At 42.8% G+C, this 15,857-nt stretch overlaps 1 protein-coding gene and 1 long non-coding RNA gene across 32 annotated transcripts in view; both read left to right on the top strand.

Moving 5' to 3' along the window:
* Positions 1–15,857, top strand: part of Magi1 (membrane associated guanylate kinase, WW and PDZ domain containing 1) — a 608,477-nt gene that overhangs the window by 39,132 nt on the left and 553,488 nt on the right. The gene's annotated exons all lie outside the window — the stretch shown is intronic.
* The window catches only part of 4930511A08Rik (RIKEN cDNA 4930511A08 gene), a 104,520-nt gene continuing 96,018 nt past the window's right edge, over positions 7,356–15,857 (top strand). The window contains exon 1 of the long non-coding RNA NR_130996.1: positions 7,356–7,438. This is a non-coding gene — a long non-coding RNA (RIKEN cDNA 4930511A08 gene). The remainder of the gene's footprint in view (positions 7,439–15,857) is intronic.

Here is a 15,857-nt window from a genome sequence, read left to right as displayed (position 1 = left end):
AGATTGTGGACTGGTGATCAGTCCTATCTTAAAAAGAAATGTAGTATCCAAATAATAAAGAGTGAAATAGTAATACCATGTGCCAGAGTGACCTGAGATTTTTTTCCACACAGAGAAAGTGGATTTTAGGTCATTAAAATATATTAAAATAGGTTTGATTAGGAGCAGAGTATCTATCACGTTTACTCAAAGGCCTGGGTAAAGTGCAAAGTAAATCTTCAGGGTCTCTCTGTTTCTCTCTCTCTCTTCTCTCTCTCTCTCTGTTTCTGCCTTTGTATCGTTGTCTCTGTCTATCTCTTTCATATACAGACATGTGAATACTGTACAGTAGTAGGTGTAGAGTAGGAGGAGAAAGTCTTGATGCTCTTTAATCGTGTGTTATCTATGTGAACCTGGGACTTGGTGTGTTAGGCATGTAAGTAGACCATTGGCATAGATTGTTTTCACAGTTATTGTTTCTGTCTTCTCTCGCCGACTTTCACCCTGCCTCTGGAATTACAATGTCTTTGAAGAGGATTCTTTTATAGCCATCGCCCTGAGTGATAAAAGATCAGAATGAAAAGGCACTAGTAAAATGTATCATGGTTTTATCCCCATTTAGAGATGATTCTATCCTCTGTTAAGAATTAAGTAATTGTGAGTACAATATGTAAGTGTACTATAAAACCACTTCCATTAACTGTTTCCAATAATGGGAACACATCAACACTAACCCCATGAAGCTATGTGCCTTAAAAGTTTACAACCTCAATTTTATGGGCTTTGAGGCTTTTTGCATTAGATGAAAGGAATATTACGCTATAAAAATTGGCACCTTATGAGCCTGAAGTTTTCGCATCAGCAGCGTTCTAGGAAAGGCAAGGGTAAAAAAAATTGTTTCAGAACATGATCTATAATTTTTAGAAGTTGGCATTATCTTTTGGCTGTGGCTAAATAAGGAAGGCCTAATAGGTTAGTCTTAGTCTGGTGTCTCAGTTTCTAAATATACATGCTTTATTAAAAGAGTGAGTGGATTTTATCGTTTGTTGTTACTTCCACAAATGTTTATAGCAAGCCTGCGGTGACAGTTATCTCTCCATGAAGGGCTGCGTGACATATCATCATGCTGAACGTACTCATCGGCATGGAGTATTTCTACTTTCACCCATGTGCACGTTGGTTGGGGAACTCTGCGTATGTTATTCTGGAGGCTAGCCTTGGAATTGACATCACACGGAGTCATCTCAGCATACCCAAAGCAGGCCAGGGAAGTACAGTCCTCCCATGGACCCTAGAGTAAGAAGAGGGAAAGAATAGTTTCCAAAATTAATAGAACCTACCACACTACTGCTGTGTCTTCTGGGTCCAGATTTACAGTGAACAAGGTGGATGGCATCTTTGTTGTGTGGAAGTTCTGCCGTGGAGGAGGAAAAGGTCAGAACATGAAAGAAAATCACCGAGCAATATAATTTCAGGTAGCAGCCAGGGTGCTATGATAGAGTACAACTCAGTGAAAATGTTATATGTACCTTTTCTCTTTTGTATGGCGTTCTGTGCGGCTGAACTGCATCTCTCTGTAGTGTGACCTTATTCTAGCATGACAACTCTTGGCCACCATGGATTTTGGTGTGTGGATAAGTTAGTGCAGATTTTAAGTGGTCTGAATTTTATGTGGAGTCCTTCAGTGTAAGGTAGGTAAGGTCACAGTGCTTGAGTCAGGGATTGTGTCCATACACCCAGTTTTAAGTACTTCCTACAATAGAAAGGGTTCTCCATGCAGGCCCTGTGATGTGATCTGCAGTTGGGGTTGGGAGAAAAAGTGTGTGTGTGTGTGCATATGTATATACATACATACTATACCTGCCTCTGCTAAGCAAGTTGTGGCTTCCAACTTGCCTAAAAAGGACCTTTCCTTTTCAGCTCTGAGAAAATTGACAGTGGACCACACCAGTCAGGTGTGTAGAGATGATGTCATTTGTCGCCGTGCTCAGCAATAGCAAGCTCTGCTTGTTAAACCGAGCACATACCAGTCATTGGATGGCTTACCCTGATTGGGGGCCAGTACCATTACAGCTGTTCCCTGCAGCTGCAAGGTATCTTCACCTCGCAGAGAGTTCCTGGTGCAGCCCCAGGGATGTGGCTGTTCGTTACAGATGGGAGGAAGGAGCAGGGCCAGTGGAACTACAAGTCCAGCTTCGTGTTGTGTTCTTCAGGCTGTCAGACTGGACGAGTGCTTGGAAGCAGGGGCTATTTTTTTTTCTCTCTTAGTTTTTCATTTATAGTTATCACTAAATATATTCCAATGATGGAAAATTACAGCTTCTTACTTGCCACTTGGCAGCTGTGCCTGTATCTCCTTTTTAGTTTTTGGTGTATATTTTAAATTCAGTTAGGCTTCAGTGGGGTAGAATTATGAGACTTTAAAAAAGATGAAGTGTCACACTGTTAATTTAGGGTTAGGTGCAGTATAAAAAGACAAGCTATAATCGGAGTGGCAGTCATTGAGAGTTTCCTGTGTCCCTTTCTTTGGTAAAGTGCTGGACACATGTGATGGCATGTGTTTCCGATATTCCTAGATACTTTATGGTAGTTACTTGGCTGTTATAATTATCCCCATATTAGAGGTAGGGAGACTGGAGGTCAGAGTTCAGTGGTTTCTTAAGTTTTTCTAGCTTTTGAGTGGTGGGGTCTAGATTCTAGTCTTCATTTGTATGGGGCAGGGCTGGAATTCTTAGAATTTTAATTACTTTTTTTTTTTTTTTTGAAGGGGAAAATATCCTGTATAATCGGTGCACAGACATTTGACTGCACGTGCCTTTTCCCCGAATGCCTAGAAAACAGACTTAGGTAGACGCTGAATATTCTAGAAATGGATGCCTGAGTAAGACAAGCAGGCATCAAAGTGCTGGGGTTATCTGTGCGTGCTCGGTACAAGAGATAAGTCCGTGAGGTGGTTAAACTTGTGGGCTTAAGGGATGTAACTTCTCATTCTGTCACCTTCAAAAACTTGACGATGGTTTGAATTCACTGTTTGAGACCTAGTGATACAGTTTGGATTTGACCCTCTTAAAAAAATTCCTTACTGGGCTGGTGACGTGGCTTAGCTGGCCACATAAGTTAGACGACCTGAGTTCAATCCCTGGAGCTCATGTCTGGAGGAAAGAACCAGTTTCTTCAGGAAGGTTCAAGAATGTTGTCCTCTGGACCTTTACAGGCTCTCTGTGTTACATGTGTGTGTGTCCTGGAATCTGAGTGGGGTCAGTGTGGATGGCCGCTGCTCGTGAGTCATTGTGGTGACTGACTACTGCAAGGTCCCATGGGGAATCGGATCCAGCTCTAGGCTGGACTGCATTTGTTCTAACGTTGTTGCTATCTTAGCACCTTTCTGGAAATGTGTTGGTTGATGTCTGTCTACACCAGGGAGAAGCCAAGGCAGCGTGAGTCATCAGAGGCTCACAGTTGCCTCTGTGTTTGTTCAGGGCCTGTGTAGTCTGTGTGAGAGTTGAGGACTGGGGTAGACAATCTCCTTGGTTCCCGGAAGCTTGTATGTTGGTGGAGGAACATGCTGAGGTCCCTGTACCTCCCATGCTTAGCACTTGACCTGGCAACTCTTGGTTTCCTTCTTCGTCAAGAGAAATGGCAGTTTTACATCTTCTCTATGCAAGGGACTGGTCTTTGTAGAAAACAAAGGTAAACTGAACAGATCCAGTCACTGAGGTGGATGTAATGATTGAAATTGTTTGTTGGCTCATTCTTTTATGTGTGCAAGTTATGCTAGGCTTTTTGCTTAGATTTCTCCCACGAGTTCAGCATCCGCTGTTTGTGCACTTATAGATCCCTCTATTGAACATTGCAGGGCTGTGACTGCTTTACAGAGGTCTGTGACTTCAGCTAAGGAGTTTTTGCTATCCTCTTGCTGTGTGCCATTCTAGTGGGGGACCCCAGGCATGAGTGTGAAAGAGAGCTTGGGAGATGGCTCAGTGGATAAAAGTGCTTTGTTGCGGGAAGGCCTGAGTTTGACTCCCACACACCTGTGTGAAAAGCTTGGAAGGCAGTAAATCTGTAATTCCTGCCCTGGAGGTCAGAGGCAAGTGGATCCTCTCTGGCCGGCTGGCGGCCAGCCAGCCTAGCTGTAAAGGCTTTCAATTCAGTGAAAGCCCATCTCAAGGCAGTAGAGAGTGATAGAGGAACACACCTGAAGCCCTCTGGCCTCCGAGTGTGTGGAGTGTGTGTGTGATGTGTGTGTCTACATTTACCACACAGTCATGTGTGCACTCCTCTGAGCTGGGAACCCAGATTAGGTTAAGATCATAATGGATCAGGATCTGTTTCATTCCAAGGTGTTGGCTCTTATTGGCTGCCTGGCTGGTTTACCTGATGTTTCCTTGCTGTGCGCATGTGCAAGTGATACCTGGACCACAGAGGATTCTTACCTCATGGAGTGAGACCTCTCATCTAGCATAGCAGTTTTCACACACCTAACTAACTCATAGGTTGTTATAAGGAAGTTTCCTACAGTCAAGTGGGGATATTTTGCACATCTTTGATCCCAGCACTTGAGAGAGGGGGGCACGAGGAATGAAAGTCCTAGGCTACACAGTGAGTTCAAGGTCAGCTAACTAAAAAGAAATAATTTAATTCAATTTAAAAAATTGTCTCTGAAGGCTGCCTAGACTGCAGTGCTGAACACGTTTTTGCTTCTGTCAGCGAACCCCAAAACAGTTGGTACCCCATAGTCATTCTCTGAAGATTGAGATAATGGGTGATGTCTATTCTGATGTGGATGAGTCTTGTTCACCAGGGAGGGCTTGCTGGTCCTTTGGATCATCTGCAGGTCTCTGTAGTGTAGTGTTTCTCAACCAGTGGGTCATGACCCCATGGGGGGGGGGTTCGATGACCAAATGTCCTGTGTGTCAGATATTTGTGTTATGAATCACAACAGTGACAAATTACAGTTATGAAGTAACAACGAAAATCATGTTAGGCTTTGGGGTAGCCACAACACAAACTGTATTAAAAGGTTGCTGTATTAGGAAGGTTGAGAACCACTGCTGTCGTGACTCCCAGGGCTATGTGCTGCTGGGTAAGTGAGGCAGAACTGTCATTTTAAAGGGTTGGGGGAAACTGGCACCATTTATGTTGCCAGGAAAGCTGTGAGGAGCAAGCAAATTAATAATATGTCATTTAGACTCCATGAAGCCTGTTGGCAGCCTTTCTTGATTACATGAGATGTTTGTTAAATAATTCAGTTCCTTGTCTAGAAATAAACTTCAGTAATACCTAGCTTCTTGGGAAGAGGAGGGAGTTTAAGAGGCTTTGGTGAGGTCTGTGTGCTTCCTCTGTTCTCCTTGGTGGATCTGGAGTAGGGTTTGGCTCTTCGACAGAAGCTGCAGCAGCCTTAGATACCGATTTCCAGGTCCCCTACCAGCCTTGCTAAATGAGAATCTGTGTTTTAACAGGATCCTCCAGGGAGGGCAGGAGGGAAGTTTTGATTGGAAAGTTTTGGTGTTGAAAAGGGAGACAGTGATAGAAATCAGGTGAAAAGTGTTTTTTAAGCTCCACTACAGAGCAGTTCCTCCTCCTCCTGCCCACCCCACTCCCATCAATCCCCAGAACGGGCCTAAAAACCATCCTTGTTTACAAGGATGCTTTGAACTCCTGATCTCCTGCTTCTGCCTCCCAAGCACCAAGATTACAAATGTGGTGAGAAATCAAGCCTAGGGCTTTGCGTGCTAGGTAAACACTGGACAACTGAATTACACCCCAGACGAACTCATTGTGTGTGTTCTTGCTGCCCACTTTGCTAGTTTTCTTCCATTTACACTGCATTTGGTCCACTCTATCACAGACAGCGAGGGATAGTACTCTGCCAGGACCCGAGAGAAGAGAATAAATACATGGACTTTATTTATGGAATGAATGTCTTTGTCAGGACATTGTTGAGGTAGCTTCCTTAGCTGCCCAGCTGTCTGAGTTAGTCAGGAGTGCTGACACTGACTGTCTTAGTGAATGCTAGTCTGTATGAGGCAACTCCTGGGAACCAGTTTACCTAACCCTGCTACAGTTTCTTGAGGTTAACTAACCCCTGATCAAACCCCAACACTCTCTGATACCTACCCTCTTCTAGGCTGCCATCTAAGCAAGGAAGATATTTACATCATAACTTATATTTGACCTTTGAGAGTTTGATATGTAGTAGTGGTTGTAAGTATTTGAACTCCCCTGCTGTAGGAGCAGGTCAGAATATAGTCTGTCATGACTAGCTTGCCCAGTGGTTCCTCACTTATCTGTGAGCACTGTGTCACGAGTTCATGCTAGTCAGTTACTCTGTGCTTGGAGCAGGCTGGCTGGGACTTAGCAAGGCAGGAATGGCATTGACCAGTGAAGCTTGAGACATGTTGGAGCTGGCCGTGACAGCTTTGCTCTGTGGTGTAGCCCTTGGTGTTGAAGTAAGAGAGCTTGCCTTATCAACAAAATCACATGTGTGGTTGGTGTGTATGTCAGTCTTTCAGCACTCATGTGCTTAATCCTTAACTTTTCCAGTTTTGCTAGTGGTGGGATGATCACTGAGAACGTACCAGTAGTTTGTAACTGGAATCAAGACCTGGGTCTGACTTGCTCCTGCTCTTTACTGTGAGGGTTCCAGTGTACTTTCTTTTCTTCCTCTTTGCACTTGGGTGGCCCTTCTAGTCTTGCCAGCCTTCCTGCTCCCTCTGTAGTCTCTTTCCCATTGACCTTGGTCCTCGAACCACTATCACACACACACACACACACACACACACACACACACACACACACACGTATATGTATACACACACACATATGTATATATATGTATATATATGTATGTATGTATATCCTCCTGAAATATATTTTACAATATGTTTTTTGATCAAATTACTTTGCAAATTTTAGTCTAGAAAAATTTGTTTAAGAAAGGGCAGCTAACATTCCCTGACATTCTTTAAAACAATCACAGGACTGTTAATATAAAAAGCAGTTATACCTGGCAACCCATGTGGTGTACATAAATATTCGGCACAATACTCATACACAAAGAGAAGAACAAGTCATTAAGAAATGACCCTGGGGCTGGAGATGTGGCCCAAGCGTAGTTTTATGCCTAGAATGCACAGGACTTGGATTTGACCCTCACAACTTTGAGAATTTTTTTTTAAAGCATTGTAACGCAGTCAATTCACTTACCATGCTTGCTCATGTACTGTTACTGCATGCTCTCTCTGCGGTCTGTGCGGCACATGTGGCCAAGGCGGGAGATGAGTGTGGCCCAATACAAGCTGTAAAGTTACTGAATATTATGACGGCTTTTCGTGTCTGAATTTTTTTTCCCCTTTAACCTGACTGTGTTTCTCCAGTGTTAACTTTGCAAATGGGAACATGTTGCAGTGTCAAAAGACAGGACATACCTGCACTTGGAGCATGACATTGTCTTAATCAGGTAAGATCAGGGGAAAGTTATAATGTCTTAAGCATCACTAATGAGATAATTTTTGAGAATGGTATATAGAGATAGGCCATTTTTTCTAAAAATCCTTAAATGAGTCTGGTGTGCATCCAGGAAGCCTAGAGCCCGCTGGAATGTCCTTACTGGGTTGTCTCTGTTTTAACCCATGCTTTATCTTACTTGTATATTAATTCTCTTAAAAAGTTCATTTCCATTAGTCCTGCTGGGACTAGATGTTCCAGGACTGGGTGGCACCCAAGGGCGTGTGTGTGTGGGCTTCCTCTTCTCTGAGGAAAAGGAAAGGAGGTAATTGTAAGGGTGGGACTGGGAGGAGAGGAGGGAGGGGGCTGCAGTTGGGATGTAAAGTGAGTAAATAAGTAAATTAATGAAAAAAAGAGTTCATTTCCAGATTTCCAGGTTCTGCTGTTACATATAAGCAGGTCTCTGATAGTGTCTGCAGTGGGAGGCCTTGCGTTTTCTAATTTTAGGTCATTGGCCATTGGAGTAACTTGAGCAGTCTGAGTGTTGGCTTATTTCTGCCACTTATTGACTTGAGGATTACAGGCAAGTGTGCATCTTTCGGAGTCTTAGTTAAGCCAGCTGTCAAGTACGAGATTAATCCTTACATAGATTTCCCCACACGGAGTAAGGGTCAAGTGAGGAGGAGATGAGCATTTCCCCTTTTATTGAAAATGTATTTTTTCTCATATAATATGTTCTGATTTCTGCTTCCCTTCCCTTACTCCTCCCAGTTCTCCTCACCGCCTCTCCCATCCAGACGCACTCCTCTGTCTCTTAGTAGAAAGCAGACAGGCTTCTAAGGGGGAATAATACAATAATTAATATAATATAATATAATATAATATAATATGATAAAACAAAACAAACAGAAGGAAAAGAGCCCAAGAAAAAGACTCAGAGACCCACTCAGGAATCCCATTTAAATATCAGACTGGAAGCCATAATATGTACACAAAGGACCTGTAGAGTTAAAAAATATATCTACATACATAAATATATTTTATATAAACTGTATACATATATAATTAAATATATATGCAATTTATATATGTAATTAATATATATCTCAACTAGGATTATATATACCAATATGTTTATTATAATAATATATAATATATGTGATTATATATAATTTTAATATAAAATTTGTATTTATATATATAATAAAATAAATAAAAATATATAAAATAAGAAGAAATATAACTAAGACTTAAAACAAAAGCACCCACAGAAGACAAGACCCCCCCCAAAGATGCCATTGAATTCATTTTCTGTCTGCATCTACTGCATGGCATGCAGCCTGCCCTTAGGACTGTGTGTTTCCGCGGTGAGACCCCCTTGGTGGAAGCTAAACTTTCATTTTAGTTGCTATCAGTTGGAGATTGTTTCTGGATTAGGTCTGGCAGCTTGTGCCCACTTCTCTCCTCTCTAGGACCCCATCTGGTATAGACCTGTGTGGGCCTTGTACATACTCCTGCAGGCTCTGAGTTCCTGTGTGTGTCGACTGTGTTGATTTAGAAAGCCTTGTTTCCCTGTTGTCTTTCATCCCCTCTGGCTCTTACACTCTTCCCACCTTCTCTTCCACAGGGTTCCCTGAGCCCTGAGGGGAGGAGCTTGATGGAGACCTCCCATTTAGGGCTGAGTGCCTGGCTATGGGTATCTGTTCCTGTCTGCTACAGGAGGAGGCTGCTCTGATGATGGCTGAGCAGGGCACTGATCTGTGATATAGCAGAGTGCCATCAGGAGTCCTGTTATTGCTACATTTTTAGAATAGCCGTACTTGATTTTTCCTTAGGCTCCTATCTATCTATCTATCTATCTATCTATCTATCTATCTATCTATCTATCTATCTATCTATCTAGTCTCAGGTTCTTGGTCACCCAAGAAGTGTTGAGTATGTGCTCTGCTTGCAAGGGTTTGGGGGCATATGCAGGTTTAGAGAAAGATAAAAACCTGTCAGAGGTTTTAAGGAGAAAAGATTTCACATTAGTGACCATACTTATAAATAGTACATTCTTGCTAATTACAGCTTTACAGCTTCCTCTTGTGTCCTCGCTCCTGGCCTGTGATTGTCCTCTGTTTGGGATAGCTGCGCTCACTGAACTGAGTAGCAGCTGCTAATCACAGAGTAAACCTGTAGACTGGTCTGAACTACATCTATAAGCTTGACTGTTTTTCACTGTATGTCATTGTGTTGTCATTTTGTCCTTTTTGTTGATTTGCTCTGTGTCTGTCCTCCTTTGTGGATAGCAGTGTGGTAGCTGCAAGCTTTTGCACCATTGCAGAATGGGATGCGTTGGATGGAAAGATGTCAGGGGGGAGAAATGGCGGGCTTGCTGGGCTACCATTGAACTGGGGGATGAGTTTGGATCCTATCTTTACTTAAGCAGCAAGTTGCTGCCATTGTGGAACAACATTTAAAACCTCTGTTAATTTTCAATTCAAAAACAGTCAACCACTTTGTCATCTAGGCTCTGCAGGTTTAAAAAAAAAAAAAAGAAGAAGAATGTCATAGACATACCTTAGATTTTTAGTAACTTAGAGAGGATAGTGTTTCCCGTCAATCACTGGTATTTTCTTACTTGATTGCAGATATCACAGGCCTCCTTGTGAGAGACTCTGAAGAGTGAGGTGCTTGTTGCTGTGTGTTGGTTTCATTACTTTCCTTTTAAAAGTGTCCAGATCACGACTCCAGTTGTAGCTTCAGTATCTCATTTTGTCGTTTTGTCTTGAGAAGGTCACTAAGATGGAATTACCCCTTGCTTAACGACACAAGCAAACAGTGACGGCAGGAGAAGACACATGCTAGAGTACACGTTCTTTTAATCTCTGTTCTTGCCTCTTGAGTGACACGAGGCAAATTACCTAGCCTGTGTGAACCACACTTTGAATGGTCCCATGCATGGTGTTTGAGGAATACAAGTCACACAGATGCCATTGTGATTTAGCGCACAGGTTTTATTTGCTGAGATAAAGACAAGTCAATGATGGGAGCAGAAATAGGAAAGGGCAGCCCGTAGACCATCAGCTGATGGTACTGAGGAGAGGGCATTGTCCTGAGAGTTGGCATGTCATGCAGTAATGTCATCCCTGTGCTCTTGCCTTACCCGATCCAGAGTTTATTCTACTTAAGTTAAAATAATTCCTGTTGAATGCACTGAGGTGAAATAAAATCATGACTATAATTTTCTGGTTATACTGCCCACTGTTTAAGAGCTTAGTGGTCATGCCTGTTGCCTTGTTTAGTAACTTCTCACACCACGGAGAGACCTGTTGGATGGTTCCCTTTAAGTGAGCTGGTGAGCTTCTAGGTCCTTGCTTCAACTTTTGGAGTAGCTGGTGAAACCTGGCTGGTAAGAATTTGGTTTTTGTGGGTGTTGTCCTTGGAAGTGAGGTTACCGTTCTCTGAGCAACCTTTTGTCTTAGCAACAGCCTGGGTTATATGGAGATTTTCATGGGACCCCTTGGTCAACAACTCAACTCAGTGTTACCCAGTTGGACCGTTGGAAGCCTCCTTGCATAAGGCACACATGAGCTCACAGATAGTGAAGCAGCAAACACAGGGCATAAAGGGTCTCCACCAAGTCCTCTGTGCAGATATTATAGCTGTTTAGCGTGGTATTTTTATGAGAACCCCCACTGTGAGAGTGACTGGGTCCCTGACTCCTGTGCTTGCTTTTGGGGCTCTCTTCCTCGTGTTGGGTTTCTGTATACAACTTTGATCTGATAGTTTTTGCTTTGTCTTATTTCATTTTTTTCATGTTTGGTTGTTATCTCTTAGAAGCCTTTTTTTTTTTTTCTTTTTCTTTTTTTTTTTTCCTAATGAGAGACAGAAAGGCAATGGATCTGGAGGGAAGGGGAATTGGGGAGGAACTGGGAGGAATAGAGGGCCGGGAATCTATAATCAGGATCTATTGTGTGAGAAAAGAATCTATTTAAAATAAAAGGGAAAAAATTTGAATTTTGGAGTACTACTGACTTGAGGTTGCAGTCACAGTTTCTTTGGTCCTGTCTCATTGATGTTGGACAAAGAGTTTGGGTTCTTTGAGCTTCAGTTTGATCATCTGTAAAACTGAGATATTGGAGCACCTCCCAGACAAGTATTGTATGAGAGATCATATTAGATGTGTGAAATGGCTAATGATTTGTGCCCAGAAGGTGGCTTGTGGGTCATTTACATGTCATTGTGTTTGTGTGAGGCATGGGGAGGACAGAAGTCATTGGCTGGGAGGAGTAGAGGGTCTTCATCGATTTATACATCATCATCATGATCATCATGATCATTGGTTTTCAAGGCAAAGTTTCTTGGTGTAGCCTTAGCTGTCTTGGACCTACTTCTGTAGACCTGGCTGGCCTTGAACTCAAGATCTGCCTGCCTCTGTTCCCTGAGTACTGAGATTAAAGGTATGTGCCACCATGCCTGGTTTCTACCTTATTTTTTGAGACTTGGAACTCACTGATTCAGCTGGACCAGCTGCTCAGAAACCCTAAGGGATCTTCCTGTCTCTGCCTTCCTGGTTCTGGGATTCTAGGTGCACTCTTTACACACACACACACACACACACACACACACACACACACACACACTCACACACACACACACACACTTTGGTTCTGGAGGATCAAACCCAAGTGTTTATGCTTTCACAGTAATCAATCTCCCCATGCTGACATGTTACTTAGCAATTGTGTCAGGCACATTATGTTCATAGAGATAAAAACGAAGGGCTTCCCCTCCCCCCGCCCCCAATTTCTTTCTGTTCACTGTGGAGACACAGACATGCCCTTCTCCCCTGGGTTTAGTGTACTGGCCATCTGTCTATTTTCTCATGGCTTCAGGATGAAGTGTGGGCTTAGGAAAAGGGTTTCCATACCCCCCCTCCCGCCCCCAGTTGCTGTGTCTACCCTTGCAAGGTGTAGCCTGGAGAGAAAAGGCAAAGCTTTCTCTCTTCCACCTTCCTGCCCCTGGCCAGGGAGCCATTCCATCCCATCTGTTAGGCAGAAGTGCAGAGATAACTCTGGCTTCTTCCTGGATACATTTAAAGAGAGAAGAAATGCCAAAACCCAGCTATAAAATTGATGGCATATTTAAATATTTACACCCAATAAATTAATGCTCCTAGTGTATTCATAATATGCCATGAGGAGTGACTGCCATAAAGGAGGTAATTAAGGTTTTATAAAAATATTAATTATAAGTGTCTGGCATGTGTGATGTGGTAATAGGGCTCTCGTGGAACCCCGGTGACTGTAGAGCTGGTTCCCTTCCATCCTCACATGACAGTGACATGGAGCTGGGCGCATGGGGAGCCAGTGCCAGAGGTTCAAGTTGAAGCCATTTGTAGCTGGCAGACCCAGACTCAGACTTCTGATGTCTGATAGAGCTTATCTTTAAAAAAATTTATGAAGCCATCATAATGGTTCATGCCTGTACTGCCAGCATTCTTGAGGTGAGGGACGAGGATTGCTGTGAATTTGAGTTTGAGCCTGGACTATAAAACAGCCTTTGGCTACATCGAGAGATATTTCATTAAAAAAAAAATTGTTCCTTAATGTTGAAGAGCACAAATATGGTAACTCATGATGTTTCTTACATTGTAAGGTAAATGTACATTATAAAGTAAACTCATTTGCTTGCTGAGATAAATATTTGCCTCTCTTTATGTGGACGCACTATTGCTTTCTGCTCCACTAGTTACTGATTTATGGACCGTTGCTTACTTGTGCTGCCCTTTGAAGTTGTGAAAATTATGCAAAGGTCTTTTATCTCAAAAAAAAAATGTAGAGGGCAGCGAAGTTCTCCCGGCTTCTCTCTGAACTTGCTTTCAAACCACTTGTAAGTGTGTCAGCTGTGAACTTCTCTGTCTTTTGAAATGGCTTGAAGCAGCGTGGATTAAAAGCCTTGGGACAATGTGACATAAACACTCACGTCCCGGTCTGAATGCTTTCTGAGCCTACAGCTTGTTTTCAGATAAATACTGGGTTTGAAAAATTTTATATTCAAATTAAAGACTGTGTGAGTTGCCTTCTAAACAAGGTATTTATTTCTGTGCTGCTCCTTGGGACTTGGGACTTCTGGTTCCCCACTGTCGCAGGCTTTTCTCCTGTAGTCAGTCAGCATTCCTCCTAGAGGTGGTGCCTGTGAATTGGGAGCAGCCAGCAAGTGTAGCTCCTGTTGTCAGTTACCCAGTCTTTCAGGCCTCTTTTTTTTTTTTTTTTCCTTTGAAAAAAACTAGAGTAGTGAGTGATGTCATCTCATAAGGCAGGAGTTGCTAGTCTGTGGAAAGTATGCAAAGTGGTGCTCAGCATCCATGGAAGTGCTCAACATGCTGTCCTTGTTATTACCACCACCACTCATCAGATTTGCCACTCATCAGATATGGATCGGAGGAGGCCCGAAGGTGGAGCTCAGGAGTAGAGTGCTTGCTTAGTGTGCACAGGAAGAGAAAGCATAATGACATGCCTTTGAAGATGCCGAGATAAAACCCATTATTTGTTAACCTAAAAAATTAAAAACGATTCCACTCTATTGTATACTTTTGTGTGAGTGCACGTGTGTGTTCCTGCTTGTGCATAAGTGGGAACACGCATGTGGAGGCAAGAGGTGAACCTTAGCTATTGTTCCTCGAGTGGTTTACTTTTTGTTTAGATTGATTTTTAATGCTGTGTATATGTATGTCTGTGTGCGATTCTGTGCATGACCATGCAGGTGCTTGAGGCTAGGGAAGGTTGTTGGGTTCCTTTAAGTTGTCTCTCCAGTCCCGTCCCTTTGCTCTTTTGAGACAGTGTCTTTCCCTGGCCCAGAACTCCAGGAGGCTGTGCTGGCTGGCCAGTGAGCCCAGAGATCTGTCAGTCTCTTCCCCAGTGTGCTGGGATTGCAAACACACAAGCCAGTATACCACCATGCCTGACCTTTTTCTTAAAATGTGGGCTGTGGGGATCCAGTTCAGGTCCTTGCTCTTGTGAGGCAAACATTTTATCTAGTGAGCTGTCTTCCCTTAATTGGCTCTTAGTGGTTGGAATGCTAGGTATTTACAATCCAGAGCTAACAGAAGGACGCGTTTTTGCCTTAATGGATCCTCAAGCTTAGCATTTATTTAATTCAAACACAATTTTGTTTCTGTGAGGAAGCAAGTGCAGAAGGCTACACGGTGGCCATTTTTCATATCATTATCCTCTTTTCAACAGGCTTTGTGTGTTTTTGAGACAGGTCTGGTTATATAGCTGTGGCTGGCCTAGAACTGGCTGTGTAGACGGTTCTGGCTGCTAACTCACAGAGATCTGCCTACTTCTGTCTCAAATGCTGAGATTAACAGCATATGCTAACATGTCCCGCTTTAAAACACTTTTAAAATACGTTTTATCGCCCAAATAGTATAGCATTCTAGTCTCAGATTAGTTTTGTGACCTCCCCAAAGAACTTTCTCTTTCTTTATAGATGACCAGCTTGAGACCTGCAGTTGAAGTTCTTGCCCAAGGTTAAGGTTAGAAGATGTCTGCTGCCTCTCACTTCTCTGAAGTGGCCCTTCTATCCCTCCTTTGAGCATGATGGCCACCCCTGGGCTTTCTTCCATGAGTCACCGAGTATGACTGTCAGGAGTCTCTGTAACTTTCTTGATTTGTGAGAATCAAGGTAGCCATGGTCTTGAGTATATGACTGCAGCCTGTGTAGAGTTACTCTTTACATTATCTGAAATGAGGGTGTTGGGTCAGGGAAGACTTCCTGCTTTTCTTTGATGTAGGATCTCTCTAGGTATCTCTAGATGGTCTCAAACTTAGTACGTAGACCCAGATGGCCTCACATTCGCAGGATCTGCCTGTTTCTGCTTCTTGACTGCTGGGGTGAAAGCTGTAGAAAACTAAAGAAGTTCTTAACTTACCCTTGATTCTGAATTCAGTTTCTTCTGTGCTAAATGACCTGCGTGGGCCCTGTGCCTGGTCATTTTGGTCCTACGCACAAATGTTCTCAATGGTTAAGGAGAGATAGTTGGGGTTAGTTGTTACACAAGGATCCTTCTTGGAAAGGTAATCATAGGAGACAGAAAGGTTGTAAATATTTCTGTGTTCCAGTTCTTATTGAAAACTTTCTTGGACTGTCATATTACAGTTGGTTAAAGAAAATGAAGATCAGTGAAGTGAGAATTCTTACCTGCTTAGGTAGGAATCACCCAACTTTTTTATCTTGGCCTTTTGAGACGTTTTATTTTATTTTATTTTTTAGTACTATGTTTTTTATTATACTATAATTACATTTTCCTCTTTCCTTTCCTTTCCTCCCTCCAAACCTTCCCACACACCCACCCCTTGCTCCTTTAAATTCATGGTCTCTTTTTCTTTAATGTGTGTGTGTCCTTCTTTCCTCCTTCATATTTCTCTCTATCTCTATCTATA

This window comes from Mus musculus, chromosome 6 (assembly GCF_000001635.26).
Source record: "Mus musculus strain C57BL/6J chromosome 6, GRCm38.p6 C57BL/6J".
NCBI lineage: Eukaryota > Metazoa > Chordata > Mammalia > Rodentia > Muridae > Mus > Mus musculus.
This window is presented reverse-complemented; position numbering and strand designations above follow the sequence as displayed.